Here is a 19,367-nt window from a genome sequence, read left to right as displayed (position 1 = left end):
AATAGAATGCCAAAATGGTTGGTGTAGATGTTGAAAGACGACAAATTAGCTACTTCTTTATCTAGCAAGACACATGCAGGTTCTCATTATGCATCTACTTACAAGGCACTCAATCCCTTTCCTTATTCTATGCTAAGGGGGTTAATGTTTAGCTACATGCTTTCAATGATTCCAATTGGGTTGGATGTTATGAGATGTGCGAGTGTCCACTAATGACTTTTACTTTCACCTTGGTGATTCGTGTATGTCATGGCTTAGCAAGAAGTAGCCAATAGTGGCCACTTCGAGATGTGAAGCTAAGTATAGGGCTTTTACACTAATTGTCGAGTGTGTATAGCTTAGATGCCTTTTGGCAGATCTTGGTGTTAGATAATAGCCCCCCATCTCCATCCTCACTGATAGCCAAAGTGCATTAGTCCGTTAACGAGCGACAAGGAACCCAGTGTTTCATTGCTTACACAAAACACGTTGAGGTACATTCTCATTATCTCAGGGAGAGGCTCATTGTAGGAGAGATTAGCCTGGCTAATGTCTCTACACACAACAACGTGGCATATATGTTCATAAAGGCTCTCTCATGAGAGAAGTTTGAAGCTTTTTGCAAAGCTTTGGGCTTATTTCCATTTTGGGATTGATCAGCCACACATGATCCCATACATTACAAGGGAGATTTTTAGTATTTATATGGTAGTGATGTGTGGACGTAGGCTAATAATGGTCTAGGGCACGTTTCCTCTTTATGAAGTTTTTTTCCCTGAGCGTATGTACGCACTCTTATGAGTATGTAAGTAACCTTATCATGTCGCTTCACTTGTACTTCACTCATTCTCATCAATCTACTTTGAGTGTTGTGCTTCCATCCATCTCTCCTTGCTTTTGTTGCATCCATGTATAGAGAAAAAAATGTAATCATTTTATTGAGAACGATATGATTTTATGCTAGCTAAATAACAAAGACATTGTCTTTAAAAATTATATGATTTTAAGCCTATTATTGATATTCTTTACAAAGGAATTAAACTAGCTCACAACCATAATTTCCTAGATTAATAAGATTATCTATATAGAATTTATATTACTTCTTAAGAATTTCCTAGATTAATAAGATTACCTATATAGAATTTATATTACTTCTTAAGAATTTCCTAATCACAATAACAATTCCTAGATTGAGAAATTATTCTTCACATAGGAATTGAGGCACTTACTAGATTAAGAGTAATTATCTATTTAGGAATTATATTACTCTCAAAATTTCCAAGATCACAAACACATTTCCTAGATTAAGAGTAATTATCTACATAGTAATTATATTACTTCTCAAAATTTCCTAGATCACAATAGCATTTCCTAGATTGAAAGAGAATTCTCCATATAGGAATTCAAAAACTTCCTAGATTAAAGCTAGACTTCCTAGATTGAGAAGAAAGGAGGAAAATGTTAGCTTTAGAACTAGGAAATTCCTTCAGATTCCCTATTTTAATAAGGATTCTCCATATAGGTATTGTTCCAAAATTACTGAGAGTGGATTTTTTTAGAGACTTGGGTGATGGTGGCTAGAGAAAATTAGTGCTATGCCTTTTGGAATCATAGAAACATAGTGATGGTTAGCTTATACATAGGGACATATACTCAAGTAAGAGAGTAAGAGAGTAAGAGAGTTATCATAATGGTATAACATGGAAAGTATAACACAAAGATGGTGGATATATAGCAATATGGCCTAAAGCTAGTCAATTTCAATGGTTAAGAGGTAGAGGAGTGCCTAGAAGAAGGTTTGAACCTTATAATTATTTTAATTGTGGTGAATGGGGACACACAAGCCCTAACTATGATAAGCCTTCTAGATTAGGGGGAGATATATATGATCTACCCTCAACCTTGCCTAATCGTAGTGCAGTGTGGAGATCAAAGACAATCCAAGCTCTAGTGGCTCTAGTGGCTTGACACCTAAAGATAAAGGCAAAGCACCTGAAGAGAAAGGCAAAGTAGCTGTGAGTTCAATACAAATAGATAGATCAAGAGCCTGATGTTATGTCCATGAAGAGAACTCGAGAGAAAGAGTCTAAAGGTGATCAAGAAAAGGCTAAGAAGGGGAAACAACAAGAGGAAGCATCAACAAGTAAAAAGAAATCCAAGCCAAGAAGACACTATCAAGCAGTAGGCTTACCTCTTGGAGATGGTCAAACAAATTATGTGCTTAAGGAGGATCTTCTCAACAAAAAGGTGGACATTTCATATGGCCAACTCATGGAGGTTTGTCCAAGATTAAGAAGAGAGTGGAAGAAGTTGGTGAATCCAAAAGGTAAAGAACCAAGGAAAGGATTTTTTGAGGTGCATTCAGTGGAGTGCCCAGTTATTGATGCTTGGCACAAAGGACAAGGTATGGGAGAAGCTTACATAGGGGTGCACAAATATGTGTGATCACACAATCTTGTGTAGAAAAGCTGGGATTAGAGACAAGTGGGGTTTCTAGGTTTAAAATCCAACTTGCAAATCATGCTAAAGTAAGGTGTTAGGTATCCTCAAAGATCTTGATGTAAAGGTTTTTGGTGTAAATGTTAAAGTGAATCACCACATTATGCCTGCTGGGATGGGTGCATTTCCTTTGATCTTAGGAAGACCATGGCTTAGGTTAGAGTGGGTGCAATTTAAGAATGGGAAAAGGGTACCATTACACTTTATGATTAAAAAAAGAATGAGGAGGAATTTTAGCATGATTGATAAAAAACTATTGGGGGAAGATGAGGAAACGGAAAAAGAGAATACTGAGAGTGAGGATGAGAGTGAAAGAGATAGTGATGAGAGAAGGACATGTTTGTACTCAAGTGATGTTGATGTATCCATGCTTACTTTAGAATCCCTGAGTGAAGGGGATGTGAGACAATTGATGGGTAGTGAGAGGATATCTTTTGAAGAGATAGAGAAATTCCTTGAACCAAAAAAGAATGTAAAGATGGATTTTGCTGACAAAATGTTAAGTCCTGATCTTACTTTGGTGGAACAACATCAATACAAAACCATGTTGCAGGAGTTTCCTAATCTCTTCATCACATCATATGAAGATATTCGATGATTTTAAGGAGAGAGTCTTCATATAGAGCTCAAGGAAGGTGCCAAGCCAATGTGCCAAAGGCTAAGGCCTTTGGGGAAAGGTCAACAAGATGCTTTAAAGGACGAAGTGGAAAAGTTATTGAAAGCCAGCATCATCTACCCAATCACAACTTCTAAATGGGTGTCTAGTGATCATCTAACCAAAAAAATATGGAAGATGGAGAATTTATGTGGACTACAAGCCACTTAATGTAGCTACAAAAAGGGACCACTATCCTCTTTCTTACATAGATAAAGTTTTCCTTACATAGATGAAGTTTTGGATTCAATAGACATGTCATGAAAGGTATAGCATCTGTGATGGTTATTCAATTATTTTCAACTTCAAATTTCTCTTGAGGATCAAAAGAAAACCACTTTCATAACCCCTTGCGGATGTTTCTTCTCTACAAAGTATTACCATATGGTTTGACCAATGGACCTTTATTTTTTCAAAGGAGGATTAATGTTATGTTTGCACCTTATCTTGGGAAGTTTATCAAAGTTTTCATTGATGACATTTGTGTTGAGATGTCAAGCTCAACATGAGATGCACTCACAAGGTGCCTGCATGATCATTCGACATTTACATCACTGGCGGGTTTGGTAGCTGGCACCGACATATCTTCGCCCCAGAGATTCTACAGTTGGACTACACGGACTAGTCCACACCTACCCACTCCACTTAGCGTGTTCACATTATGGACTGCTTGTATATACTCTATTATGTGTGTTAGTCACTTTATCTTCTTGGTAGACCTCTTTTGTTGTGTGAAGAAGAAGAAGAATTTTCAGCCTCTCACCTTGTGTGTTCTCTTCTAGGGTTTGTGTGAGTGTGTGTGTGTGTGCTTGCAAGAGCTCAAGCTCTCTTCTCCCCTGATACCATCTTTTCATGGTATCAAAGCCTGTTTCATGCTAAGGGGGCTGAGTGGAAAGCAAGAGAAGCATAGGAAGTGGTACGAGGAGAGCTTCATCTACTCTTCCCCTGTTGAGTTGGCTACTACACCCTTGTTGGGAGCTCTTCGGCAAGGCACCAGCAAACAAACTCCGATTGAGGACCTTTCTTTGTGGGAGCAGAGCTACAAAGCACCTATACTATTTTTTGGCCAACATTTTTCAGGCCGAAAACGTGTTGCGGGCGCGCCTCAACCACCGTTTTTCAGTTTGCAACGTTCACAGGCACTGCGGGTAAGTTTTGATTCTCTACAAAACTCTATTTTTGGAACTGCGGGAAGGGCAATTGGGTGTGCAAACACTGTGTGCAATGTAAAGAGGTCTTAAAGTTGCCATTGGGTGTATGTATGCAAAGTGAGATCATTGGTTGTGACAGTTTGGGTGTAGTATAGTACCGCTGCTGCTGATTTAGGGTTGTATGTGGAGAGAAAGATTGTCATATATTGTGACAATCTTAGCAATATACAATTGTCCAGGAACCTAGTTTTCCATGCACGGATGAAACACATTGAGGTACATTACCACTTTATCAAGGAGAGAGTCTTGGTGGGTGGCAGACGACATCAACTTGGCCTACGTCAGCACATAGGATTAGGTCACTGACATCTTCATAAAGGCCTTAGGAGCTGAGAAGCTCCACAGATTTTGAGATATGCTTGGAGTTCATGAGCTGGGAAGTTGAGCTTGAGGGGGAGTTTTGAGATGTCAAGCTCAACATGAGCTAACACTCACGAGGTACGTGCATGACCGTTCGACATTTACATCACTGCGGGTTTGGTAGCTGGCACCGACATATCTCCACCAGAGATTCTACAGTTGGTAGACTACACTAACTAGTCCACATCTACCCACTCCACTTAGCGTGTTCACATTATGGACTGCTTGTATATACTCTATTATGTGTGTTAGTCACTTTATCTTCTTGGTAGACCTCTTTTGTTGTGTGAAGAAGAAGAAGAATTTTCAGCCTCTCACCTTGTGTGTTCTCTTCTAGGGTTTGTGTGAGGGTGTGTGTGTGCTTCGAAGAGCTCAAGCTCTCTTCTCCCCTGCATCTTTTCAATTTACATATACAGTAGTAGTAGAATCTTGCATTGTGAAAAGCTGTGGCTTGCCTTTGAAAGATTGGATAGGAGTGATAGTCAACTCAACCCAAAAAAATGTTTCCTTGCTCGACGTAAAGTCAAGCTGCTTGGATATGTTATTTCACAAAATGGTATTGAAGCAGATGATGACAAGGTGAAGGCTTTAGTGCTTTTACCTCCTCCTAAAGACACAAAGAAATTAATGGTTTTTATTCGCAAAGTCAAGTATATGGGAAGATTTATTCCTTTGGCCTCTCAAGTCTTGTATTCTCTCCAACAAGTTGTTAAGCATGACCCTTTGAAGTGGACTCATGAATGTAAAGAGATTTTCAGCAAGGTCAAAGAGGTGCTTTATAGTCTTTCATCTGTGCAAGCTCCTGAGACTATGTGACAAAGTGTTCTATGTGAATCCTTCAATAGGTGTTGATGATGTGGGAGCAGTCTTACTTTGACAAGGGAAAGGAAGTCTTTACATGAAGCCTATTTACTATGCAAGCAAGGTGAAAGCTACAGTGGAAAGAGGCTATAGTGAAGGAAAGCAAGTATTAGTGTGATCTTTGCTTAAAGATAGTTTTGACATTATCTCCTTCCAAAGCCTTTTGTGTTCTTAATGAGATATGCCTTACTTCCTCAACTTATAAAAAATGTGATTTTGTCTAAAAGAATGATTAAGTGGGTTGTAGAATTGCAAGAGTTCCAATACTCTTTCCTAGTAGAGGAATCAACTAGAGCTACTTTTGTTGATATACTTACTTACAACAACAAGGAGGGCCCCATTAATCATAAACAGGTGAAACCAATGATGGAAGAAGCTGAGGATGCAAAGATAGACGATGCTTTCACCATGTTTTTTTATGGTTCTTATAGGAAGGCTCATCTCATGAAGCTTCAAGAGCCGTTGTTCTATATGACCCTAAAGGGAATAACATAAAAAATGGACTATGAAGTTGCAGGTAACAAGTCACAAATGAAGCCAAATATGCAACTTTGGAAAAAGGTTTGCCCTTTGCACTTGAAATGGGTATGAAGAAATTGAAAATCAAAGGTAATACATTACTTGTGGTAAAACAAGTATCGGGAGTGTGGCAAAGCAAAAACATGGTTTTGAAAAAAATGTGTCAACAAATTAAAAGATTGTTAAACAAGTTTGAAGCATGGTCACTAAGACATGTGGAGAGGCAAAAGAATGAAGAAGCTTATGCAGCAGCTCAGCAGAGCATTTCTGAGGTGTTTGTGTTGTAAAGACTAACTCTCCTTTGTATTTAGGAAGGGAAAGCTTAGAGCATCACAGGAGCATTTTTTGTTGACAGGTCATCTTTGAGAGAACTTGGAGAAATCCAAGAAATATGCTTTTGTTAATGAAGGAAATCAAGGTGGGAAGAGATTTGAGCCATTCATAATATAAGAAATCACTAGATTGCTTCATTATCCAATGTGAGTGCTACATGGGCATTTGGATCCAATCCTAGATAACATCGCTGACAATGTAGATGAGCTAGATGCTTCTCCTAAAGATTCTCCACGACTCCTTTGATGTAGGGATTCCCCTTGACATGTGGAGTGATGCTACACACTTTGATTTTAGGTTAGGCTAACATTTTATCCTATGCACATTTAATTTATGGCTAAGGGACAAGTTGGGCTTATATTTCTAACACCCCCCTTAAGCCAAATTTGGCACTCTAGTAAAAGTTTTGAGCCTAACAACATCCCCCCTTGATACATTAGAGTCTCAACCATATAATAACAAGGTTTGAGTACTCTTTACAAACAAAAAGGGAAAGAAAACAACTAAGGCTTTTTGACCATACAAGAGTGGACAATGACAACTAAGGCTTTTTGACCATACAAGAGTGGACAACGACAACCTTTTACTACAAAGCATAGGAATCATCATCATCTCCAGGTCCAACAAAACCAGAGACTTCTATAAAGTGATTTTCTTCAACAGTGTTGACCTTCTCTTTCTTCTTGTCCTTTGAGACAGCACCTTTGTGATGGATTATTCGTCTTTCCACAAGTGGGTGATTAATAACTTAATAAATATGCTAAGTAACTATTAAATTAACTTAATGAGGGCCTTGGGAACATAATTGGCTCTGATACCATGAAGGAAATCAAGGTGGGAGGAGATTTAAGCCATTCATAATATGAGAAATCACTGGATTGCTTCATTACCAAAAGTGAGTGCTACATGGGCTTATATAGCCTTTGGATCCAATCCTAGATGACATCACTGATAATGTAGATGAGCTAGATGCTTCTCCTAAAGATGCTCCATGACTCCTTTGACGTAGGGATGCCCCTTGACATATGGATGGACATGTGGAGTGATGCTACACATTTTGATTTTAGCTTAGGCTAACATTTTATCCTATGCACATTTGATTTATGGCTAAGGGACAAGTTGGGCTTATATTTCTAACAGTTAAGAGAGCAACAAAGTACATATTAATCAATGATGTCTTGTATATGAAGGGTGTAGATTTGGTACTAAGGAGGGTACCATGGAGAGAGAAGATTTACAGGATCCCTGAAGCCAATCATGAAGGAGCATGTGGTGGTCATTATGCTTTGAAGATAACTCTGCATAAAGTGTTTTTGGAAGGTTATGTTTGGCCATCCAAAAAGATGTATCTCATTGGTGTAGGTCTTGTATGCAATGTCAACAAATGGGTAAAAGGGTGTTAAATTATGAGCTTAGACATACTTTTATCTCTTTTGAGGTGTTTGAAAGATGGGGTATTGTTTGGCCTAGTATCCAAAAAGATGTATCTCATTGTTGCAGGTCTTGTATGCAATGTCATTAAATGGGTAAAAGGGTGTTAGAGTATGAGCTCAGGCATACTTTTCTCTCTTTTTATGTGTTTGAAAGATGGGGTATTGATGTAGTAGGGCCTTTTCCCATGGCATTCAGAGGAAAATGCTACATTCTTACTACTATGGATTATCTTTCAAAATGGGCGAAAGCTAAAGCTATGAAGTAGGTTGAAGCCAGAGAAATAGCCAGTTTTGTATATGAAGACATCTTCTCTGTATGTTTAGTGTACCTTTTGATCTTATCTCAGATAATGGACCAGGATTTAGAGGGAATCTTATGACTCATTTGTATGCTAAGTTGAGAATTCAACATAAGTACAATACTCCTTATTATCCCCAATGTAATGGGATGAATGAAAGGTTCAATGGTGAACTTATAAAGATGTTGACCAAAATGATGGAAGGTTATGGTAAAACTTGGGATTTAGAGTTTCCAGGTACTTTGTGGGCTTACAGGGTTGCAATCAATGAGGGAACCAGGTTTTTCCCGACTTTGCTACCTATAGAAGTGGAGATACCAATAATAAAGGTACTAATGAAACATGAAGAAGCAGGTAGTAATGGCTTACAACAACAAAGACTTTTGTATTTGCAGGAACTACAACTTGACAGAGTTTGAGCTTTTGAGCATTATGCTCAAGTGTTTCTGGGAAATCAAGAGAGGTTCAATCAGGAAGTCAAAGAAAAAGACATTGGGAGGGGGATCTTGCCCTCATATATAACAATAAGTTGGATAGTACATTTCAAACAAAGTTTTAGATCAAGTGGGAAGAACCATTTTGCGTGATAGAAATTTTTAAAAATGGAACCTATCAACTTGCAAATCTAGATGGGAAGTGGCATAAGAAGAGATTAAAGGGGTATACATTGAAGAAGTACATAGCTCATCTTATGACCATAACAAAAGATGAGTTATTTTGGGAACAAGTTGCAAATGAAGGTTTTGCTCAACATGAAGAAGAAGGAGATTTTGGCATGTGTATCCTATTTTCTATTGTTGAGCATGAATGCTTTAGCAGTTTGGGAGGAGGGAAAATATGTGAGGCTAAAAAAATGAACTAGAAAAACATGTATATTTGTATAAAACTGTGGAGTTTGTGTGTCAAACATTGATCGTTGGTTTGTATTTAGGGTGGGAATCACAGCATGTTTATTGATCTGAGTAGAGGGGATTGTGCTTTGAAGTGCATTTTTACATGTTATATATATAGCATTATGCATGGTGTGTGGGGGAACATCACAGCTCAAGTGATTATGATATATTTTATTAGAAATTTTCCATGTTGGATGTGTTGCAAACCCCATAGTAGAACATGGGTAATAATATCTAGGAATAGCAAATTTTGAGAGCAGTACTTTGGGAAGTAAGGATCTAATGGGGTTGAGGACCTCTTCTAATGAGATTAGGCCAAAGAATGGTAATATCAAGGTGTGGGCAAAGGTTGTAATGGTTTTTTAAAACCTTGTATATAAAGGTTAAACAAAAGGTTTGTTAAGCCTTTATTAAGGTGTATAATCCCTTAATGGCTAATGTTGAAAGTGCAAGGTGATGAAAGAGCAAAGAGCTGCTAGTTGGTGGACTCTCTAGAATGTTGAGAAGAAGCAATTAAAATCAAAATAGAAAGAGGCAAGCGTCTGATCAAATAGGGCAACCATGGCTAATGTTGAAAGCACAAGGTGATGAAAGAGCAAAGAGCTGCTAGTTGGTGGACTCTCTAGAATGTTGAGAAGAAGCAATTAAAATCAAAATAGAAAGAGGCAAGCGTCTGATCAAATAGGGCAACCATGTGCAGTAGCGTCACCGTTGGCAACATGGCGGAAGGCATGGAGAACTGGGCCACCTAAGAATTTGCTTGAATTTGTATCACTATTAATAGAGCAGAAGGTATGTTGGCAATAGATTGAGCACTGAGAAGAGGAGGAGATGCTGTCTCTTTGAATGTCCAAGATTGTTTAAGGAAACGGCGCTAACTGTAAGCCTGTCAAATGCTATATTGCTTAATTGTGAGGATGAAGTTTAGAAGTAGTGTGGGGATGGTGTGAAGGATTTTGTAGCTATCTATCTTGAGGCTCATGCCCTTGTGTGCTGGAGGGCTTTACTTAATATCTGAGTTTTCCTTTGTAATAGAAACTTAGCTCAGTTTTTCTAACTTCTTCTCGCTTCCATCTTGAGAGTTGGCTGTCGATTCTGTTCACACGGAAGGCTTGTCTTCATTGATGGTTTGATTCAATTGAAGCTATTCACGCGAGGTTTACAAGAAGACATCATCTTTGATGTATGGTGGCGTTGTGGTCAATGATTTTATTTCTACATTAAATTTCTTTTACAACATATTGTATATATCCAGGGTTCATTCTACATGAACAAGTATGGTTGTTATGTGGAAATGTGGAGTACTGAAGGCATCAAAAAATCACATTATTGAGCTAGGTGTGTAATTTCAAAATTACTTGGGCATGGAGGAGAGAACACCAGAAAGTCACCTCATAGAAATGTTTGATTAGTTCTTTCATTGTAAAATGGGAAGGTCAATCACTATGGAGAGGGCACAATCTTTAATACTAGCCAAAACTATACACAAAGAAAACCAAGATGAGAAATAGTGCCAAGTGGGAAAACAAAATGTGTCCTGATGAAAGACCACATTTAGTTTAGCGTGCAAGAATGGAGTGCCAAGGATCAAAGTAGATTTGCATATAATGACATAATTGTATTGCTACCCATGTTTTTAAAATTTATTTTTTCAAATGAAGATTATGCCATTTATTTAATTTTATATGAGTGAAATTAAGTCATTTTATATGAAGATTATGCCATTTATTTAATTTTATATGAGTGAAATTAAGTCATTTTATGAGTTAACTATTTTTTAGGTTTTTTCTATATAAGGCTTTTCTTTTTTTAAGTTAATCCCAGTATGAAAGGACCTTATTCTTCTTTATAAAAGGGACTTTCTTAACCATTTTCTTCATTGTGTGCAAACCTTGAGACCATGGCTACAACTAAGACAATAGGAAGATCTATCCTCAACTATTTCTTAACCATTTTCTTCATATTGGTACATCAAATCGGGTCCCCTATTCTTTAAATACGCCCTTGAAGGCATATTTAAAGTAGTCACATGTACTATCTATTCTTAGAGATCCACAACGCAAGAGGCTTGGACATGCTACACTAAATGAAGTCATAGGTGATGTCTTGAGGCATCTAGATGTAGATGAACTTCATATAGCACATGTGATACTACTAGAGTTTGCCATGCTACATGCTACCAAACGATATTTGATATTATAAAGAATTCCCTTGTCAGGAATAGTGTAAGGTCTAAAATTTGACCTTGTTCACATAGACTAGGCTAGCTTGAGGAGACAAAACTTGTTAGTCACATAAACTTCATGGGGGAATACGTTTTCATTGAGGGGCCTAATGAAAGTAACACGAACAAAAGTGGAAGAAGAATCATGTTTAATTGCACCAAATTTAATCTTGATCTTATCAAGCTTCAGTGTGCCACGACTCATTTTTATAAGATTCTATTTATTGAAGGTGTGTAAGTTGTTGTCATGTTATCTTTAAGTTATTGACCTATAATTTCTACAAATTTGAGATTTTTTCACAAGAGTTCTAGGTTTTCGAGATACACTTAAATTTGTTTTGACATTAAATGAGTGTTAAATTGTAAAAGGATGCAAGATAGAGAGGGTAAGTGTGAAAGGATTCAAGATAGAGAGGGTAAGTGTGACACTAATGGATTATGCAATGGCTTGCCAAGGAAAAACCAAATATACCTCCATTTAGAGTCTAATTAGAGAAGGAGATTTGATGGTCAGTTGTCCCTTTGAAGTTCCTAAAGTAACACACAATAATGTTCTAGAGTGGATTTCCCAACACAAAATGTATAAGGAGATGTAGAGCAAATTGTTGGTCAAAAACTTGATGGTGAGAGATCTAGAATCAGCTATGTGCTAGGTTAAATCAAAGGTGCGATGGAAGGAGGGATCCCCGTGATAATAAAAAAGCTGGAAGAGGTGGGGCAACTAGCTATTGCCAAGAGGGAGTTTTTTCAAAGACTTGGGTGATGGTGGATGGAGCAAATTAGTGCTATGCATTTTCAATGAGAACATCGCAATGATGGTTGGTTGGCTTATACAAGGGGAAGTATAGTCAAGCAAGAGAGTTATACAAGGGATGGTTAGCAAATTAGTGCTATGCCTTTTCAATGAGAACATCACAGTGATGGTTGGCTTATACAAGGGGAAGTATAGTCAAGTAAGAGAGTCATACAAGGGATGTTCGGCTTATACAAGGGGATTTATACTCAAGTAAGAGAGTAAGAGAATTATGAGTTTGGGATTTCCTCTTAGCCAGGTTCAAATTGGCATCTTGACTTTTGGGTGCTTGATCTCGCCCAACCCCATTAATGTATGAGCCTAAAATAGGATAAAAAAGAGGATATTCCCCTCCTTTATCAAACATCCGTGCAAATAGGTCATTCCTTCCTTCCATAGTCGAGTCAATTTCACCCTCACTGTGTTTTGAAACAATCTCCAGCATATTCAGCCATTTAGCTTCCCTCGTGAGATTCTGCCTACTAGGATAGACTATTTTGCAATCTGCCCAACTAGCTTATAGCCATTCATCAATCATACTTTGACTTTCCCGGACTAAGGATTGTGCAGCCTCTAGCTTTTCAATCTCCTTCCGGGCATTTGGGTATTCACCCACTCCTCTCGGTGTCTGTGGCTCCTCAACCAGTTTGGTTTTCCTTCTGTATTACTTTCCCATCTTTTCTTGTCAATATTTGTTCTTGGTTTAACTCAATGGATGCGGTTTCAACCGTTCCCTCATCCGAACTATCCTAAATTACTACTATAGAGCCTCCTTGTTCCACCTTCTTTGCTCTTCTTCTCCTTCTCAGTCGCGTTTGCGTAGAAATGGTTCTCTCTTGTCTTTCAGGGTCTTTAATGCTTGTGCATGAGTTACGACATTGAGTGGTGTGGTCACCACCCTAGATCCTACCCCAATCATTCTGAGTCCCATGGTCAAGTTTGTGGTTGTTGAAGACTCTCCAATGACCTTGTAAGGATAGCCCTTGATCAGATGGTCAATTTTGCACTTTATGCAACTCAAACTAGGGTGTGTATTGACCTAAGTAGTTTGAGTTGCACTTTATGCAACTCAAAATAAGGTGTGTATTGACCTAAGTAGTTTGAGTTGCACTTTATGCAACTCAAACTAGGGTGTGTATTGACCTAAATAGTTTGCGGGTTTGTTACATTAATCTTATGAGGACACTCAGCTACTTGTGGTGAGGTCCTTGATAGTGGTAGCATTACAAATGGGGCTCTTCTTGTTTTTATGGTACTAATATCCTGGCCCTTCCATTATACTACAACTTGGAATACTAGTACTAGTGTATTCCCTTATATTAGGAAATATTTCGGGGAAACCTCCCAATTGTCATCTATCTCCTCCAAAGTTGGTCAAGACTCTCGCGCATAGTCTCCTTCCTCTAGCACCTCCTCACAACATGATCATTTGATTGACTTGCACTATGCGAGGTGCTGGTAGTTATGGTGGTAGAATAGGTGACGGCCCGATATAGGTACTTTGGGTACTCTATACATTCCCCTTGTCTAGTTTTTCACGTTTGAAAGATTTGACACCACTGCGCAAGCCCACGACATAGGTAACTAAGGCACTTGAGGTACTTGCACCTGTTGTGTAGACATGAGTACCTACACATTCTTGTATCATGGTTCCCAAGCCACATACAGTGCACACAATACATCAATGTGAGGCCTTAACTAAGGACACTCAATGCTTGTATAATTTTATCGAATATTAAGCACCACACCAACTCTCATGGGTGGTATAAATACTGGTTCACGGGTGTATCCTTCACCTCTTTTAGACAAGGAATCCTCGGGCCAACCCATGAACCCTCCGGAAAGTGTTGGAGAAGAAGTGCCCTTCTCCCCCACCACCTCCTCATTAAGAGGATTTTCCATGGATTCCTTACTATTTGATGACCCAAAAGAGTTTAGCCTATGCAAAGCAAACACACTTCTTTGTGTGCTAACCATGTGAGCTGACCCAAGGCTTCTCTAGTAGTAGGAGGATGGATCCCGGTTAGTTAGATGCACTAATGTCAAAGGTGACAAGTCTTCCGACCTTAAGTGCATGAAATAGTTTTAACTAGCCAAAGTTTGAAAATTGAACACACTTGGATTTTTCAAATCTATATCTGATAGTTTTTTTGCAGAATCATGGTGTGATTGACAATTAGAGCATGATTCTAACAAATTTAATAGAACTTTTCACTATATTCTTAACTATTCACTCTTCCTATGGTGTCAAGAATCCCTAAGGGACCTTTCTGAACAATTCTCCTTTGGAAAATATCAATTGATGTGATTTTGCAGGGTTGAGAATCACGGCCGTGATCCTCTACAAAATCATGGCTATGGTTTTTACCCAAAATGGTCCCATAATTATTCAAATGAGTCTCCTGATACCTCTAGACCCTATTTTAGAGGTCTATCAAATCAAATGGTCAAGTTCTATTTTACTCTGATTTTTGGTGACATGGCAATCATGGCATAATTGATAATCATGCTGTGATTCTTAATTGTGACATGATTTTTCAACCATGATTTATGACATATTAGTCATGGATGTGATTGAAGCATGCCATGATTCTTTAACCATGATCCACGATTGGATAAGATGAAATCTTCCAAAAATAGGGTACATTAAACACGCAATCCCATAAATTTTAGAAGGGATAAGTTGTTTGAGAATCACGCTATTAATAAAAATCACGGCCTTGATTTTGTAGTCTATAGAATCACGTGAGCGTGATTTTGCAAGTTTGTATAAAAAAATAATGTTTTAAGGGTATAAATCTTAAATTTTTTAGTTCTAATTTTCTAGTTTGAGTCCTTGCAATATGAATATTCCAATGACAATAAGCAATAGAATCAATGGCTCTTAATCTTTTTGATTTTTCAAATTTTGAAAAAATGCAACAAAAGGGTGTTCCCTGCATAATCACGACTATGATTATGGAGTTCTCACCATGTAAGTATTGATGCAAATGCTTATGTAGTTATTTACCTAACTTCCAAACAATGCAAATAACGACTTTAAATGCTTAATCTATGCAAAACAGTCCTTCTCTCTCTCTCTCTCTCTCTCTCTCTCTCTCTCTCTCTCTCTCTCTCTCTCTCTCTCTCTCTTCACAACATTATCCACATCCTATTATCTTCTCTACCAATCACACAGCATCAAACAACCATATTATAGGAAAAGATACTTGTAATAAGATGTTAGGGAGTGCAAATAGAGTAGAAAAGACTAGTGGTTCTCTGACAGTGGTGCCAAAAATGTTATTGGTACCACCATCCATCCCCTAATGCAAGGGACAATGCTCACCTTAACTTGTCATTGGGGTATTTGCTAGTGTCCAAGCTCGTATCTCGGTAGACTCTAAGCCTTGCTAGTGATAGCTAGCACCACTCTCTTACCTCCTCCTCAAGCTGTCACCACCCATGAGGTTTCCATTCTTCACACAAGGACATTTACTCATCTCAACTCTCACATATCATAGACAAGCATGAAAGGAACATGTAGCAAGAATATAACTCTCTCCTCTCAATTCTCTCTCACACACCATAGACAAGCACCATAATAAGGACATAAGACTAGAATCAAATGGTACAAAGGGAGATTGTGTCTTACATTGTGAGAATAATGTTATTTATACAACTGGCCCATATTCACACTTGGGTGCGCAAAACTCAATAAAAGATGGACTTAATGTTTACAAATTACATGGTTTTGTGGCATAGCCAGCTATTCTCATAATTACAACATTTAGAGTGCCGTTACATGACACTTATTATGCTATCTCTCATATGTAATGGAGAGATGCTAAGTTAATCCCAAAATGGGGTTAATAATGAGGCAACTTCTTCAACTATGCAAGGACAATATGAAGAAATCCCAAGAGGTTATGAAGACTAATGCGGATGAGCATAGGCATGATGTGAAGTTTTAAGAAGTAGACTATGTACTTTTGAAGCTACCAAAGAGCCGCCACAACATTCTCAAGCGTTCTACCAATCCAAGTTTGCTCATAGGTACTATGGTCCATACCTAGTACTCAAAAGGGTTGCTGATTTGGCTTACAAAATTGCCCTTCCTTCTTCTACAAGAACCCATATTCCATGAATCTAATCTCAAGAAATATGTTGGAAGTGCTTCCACCTATGGATGAAGAAGGAGAAATCATTTATGAGCCGGAGGGGATTGTGGGAAGAAGGACAAGAGAGTTCATAGAAGAGTTCCTTATCAAATGGAAGCATTTACCATTGGATGAAGCTACATGGCAACCACTTTCTTATGTGCAACAATAAGGTCTATCTATGGAGGATGTTTCTTGACCATGTGGCATGATTCAATGGACTTTTTGCCTCTTATATGGAGAGATACACATTCTATAATTTTTGCCTCTTATATGGAGAGATACACATTCTATAATTTTTTGGACAAATTCTGCAAAGGCAATTCTAGGGGTCTTTTCTCTATCTTAATGGACCCAATGGCTATTATGATGAAGACTTATGAGACGAGGGGATGTTTTGAAATTGTTTATAACTTATTTGCAGCCATTTCAAGGTGTTTCCCTGAATGAATTGCAAGGTGTTTCCCTGAATGAATTGCAAGGGGTTTCAACTATGACATGGACGTCAAATGAAGACTTATGTGATGAGAGGATGTTTTGAAATGGTGTATAACTTATTTAGAGCCATTTCAAGGTGTTTCCCTAAAGGAATTGCAAGGACTTTCAACTATGACATGGATGTCAAATGAGTTTATGGTTATTCTTCATCAAACGGTCAAAGCTTATAGGCTGAAGTTTTCTAAGATTGATCGAATGCTCACTCAATCATTTCCTTGGAGACTTTATTCACGGGACCATATGGAAGACCAAGGACATTTCTCTTCTCATACTTGGAGGATCTAGTTCTGCATTGACTATGCTATCGACGTGGCTACTTTTGGGGATCTTTCCATCTACTTTTTATGGTCTTATGGGCATGATGGAACCTTCACTTCTCATTGATGCATAATTGTACATATGATAGGTTTTGAGGACAAAATCTTTAGGAAGGGATGGTTTGTAATGAAGTAGCAACTTCATTAGTTAGATTTAGGGATCACGGTCATGGGCTCAAGTATAAAAGGGGGCTCATGGGCCATTATTGTATCTTTTGGACATTTCATCATTTGGACAATCTTGAAGTCTTTGGCTTTCTTACTTTGGCTTATGGAAGGCTATTTCCATCCTCTTGGTGAGAGGTTAACTCACTTAGGCATCATGGCTTTTATATGAGATTATTTTCTTAATACATGCAAGAATCCATGGTGATTTTCCCACATCTTAGCTTCCAAATTTTGCATTAGTCATTCTTCACTAAAAAATTGAACACTTGTAAAGACTTGACTTTGGCTGTGAAGGCTGGTTAAACTGGTTGTGCCCCTTGCCACTGAGGATAAACTTTCAAAGCCTTACATTTTCTTCTACACAGGCTAGAGATGCGTGTTGTTTATCTTGCATTGAAATGAGCATGAGCTTGAATAACAAATGTGTCCCTTGGTGGGGTCCAACCCTCTGGGGTATCTCTTGGGCCCCTTTTATAGTGTGTATACTGGTTGGCTAGAGCTCAAAATTGTCCACCAACCAGAGCTAGGATGGGGAGGAGTGCCCCATGTGCATGAAAATATGTGCACCAATTAAGCACCCTAAATGTTGGCTTGCTAGTGCTACTGGGAAAAGTCCCCCCCCCCCAAGCCCACAACCTCTTGCCCTAAAGTATCATTTGCTCTTTTTTAACAAGGTTATTGTTAGTGCCATCATTAACAAAAAAATTAGATTTGCACATAACCCAAAACTTGACCTATACCTAAAGACTCGTGTATAACTATATCCATGGGCACCTAACAATAGGTCTAATAACTAACCCCAAAAGTGGATTTAGACATAACCCAAAACTTGTTCTATACTTAAAGACTTATGTAACTATATGGGCACCCAACAACACCTAATAATAGTTCTAATGTGTCATATACTTAAAGACTCCTATATAACTATATGAGCACCCAACAATGGGTCTTTTAAGTGTCCTTGCACGTCATTATATCTTGTGAGTGGGTTACATCCTTCATGTGCGAGACTTGCACATTTGACTTAACAGTGACATACCCGAAGACCTAGATGGGCATTGCAATGACCTAGATTGGGCTTGGCAATTTGTCCCTAGACAAGGGCTCCAAAATTTGCCTAACACCCATCAAAAAGGTGTCTTGAGTGTACTGAATCAACGTCGCACACAATTATAGGGGGTGCATGTGAAACTTTGCTTTTGAGAAGGTTTCCACAATAAGGTCTGTTAATCAAGGTCTTATGGTCAACCTTTTGAAGACAAACCTTTGCATTGAGATTTTGTGAACAATGTTGTGCTAGGTAGCTATTTGTAGAAAGAGTTTACTTAATATAGCATGGATTCCAAATCACGAATATAGCTAATCTTAATCCTACTCTATTTTCTTGTTCAACCTTTTGAAGACAACCCTTTGACTTGAGATTTTGTGAACAATGTTATGCTAGGTAACTATTTGTAGAAAGAGTATACTTAACATAATGTTAATTCCAAATCACAAATATAGCTAATCTTACTCCTACTTTATTTTCTTGTTCAATCTATTTTCCATTTTCTTGTATATATATGGAAGATGTTTTGTGTCACAATTTTTCATGTGGTCTACTCATAGCCCAAAAGAGAACTTTAATGTGTCTTTTTGCAAGTTTTTGGCAAGACCTTAATAGAATCTATGGCAAAACGATGGTTTGGAAAAATCTTGGGTGGAAGGTGAGCTATAAAGTAATCTAAAGAGTTATTTATCTAAAGATAGAATCACCTAAGTAGTTTGACAAAAGGTCTCATTAAAAATAAATTTTAAAAGACAATTAAGTCAGAAGAATCCTCATGATAAGTGTTTCTAGCCACACATTTCCACCTTGTGATTCACAATGGTGAACATAATAAGAAATTTTTTCTTTATTGGGAATTCAATCTAGCATTGTTACCATTCAATCCCTACACATCTTTATACCAAATTCTCTATCCACGTTGGTACCATTTAGTCCCTACACATCTTTATACTAAATTCTCTATCCACGCACTATGCTAGCCTCTACCACTCATCACAAGCTCCACTCATTTTCCATCCTTAACTCCAATTTGATATTTCAACCAAGATGGAGGTTCTATTTCTCCAGACAACCTCTATGCTAGTTCCCCCAACTAGACATAAGTCATTATCTTCAATGACCATAGAAGCTTTCCTCC

The sequence above is a fragment of the Cibotium barometz genome, chromosome 26 (assembly GCF_041138505.1).
Source record: "Cibotium barometz isolate CiBa-2024 chromosome 26, ASM4113850v1, whole genome shotgun sequence".
Taxonomy (NCBI): Eukaryota; Viridiplantae; Streptophyta; class Polypodiopsida; order Cyatheales; family Cibotiaceae; genus Cibotium; species Cibotium barometz.
Note: the sequence above shows the minus strand (reverse complement) of the source record.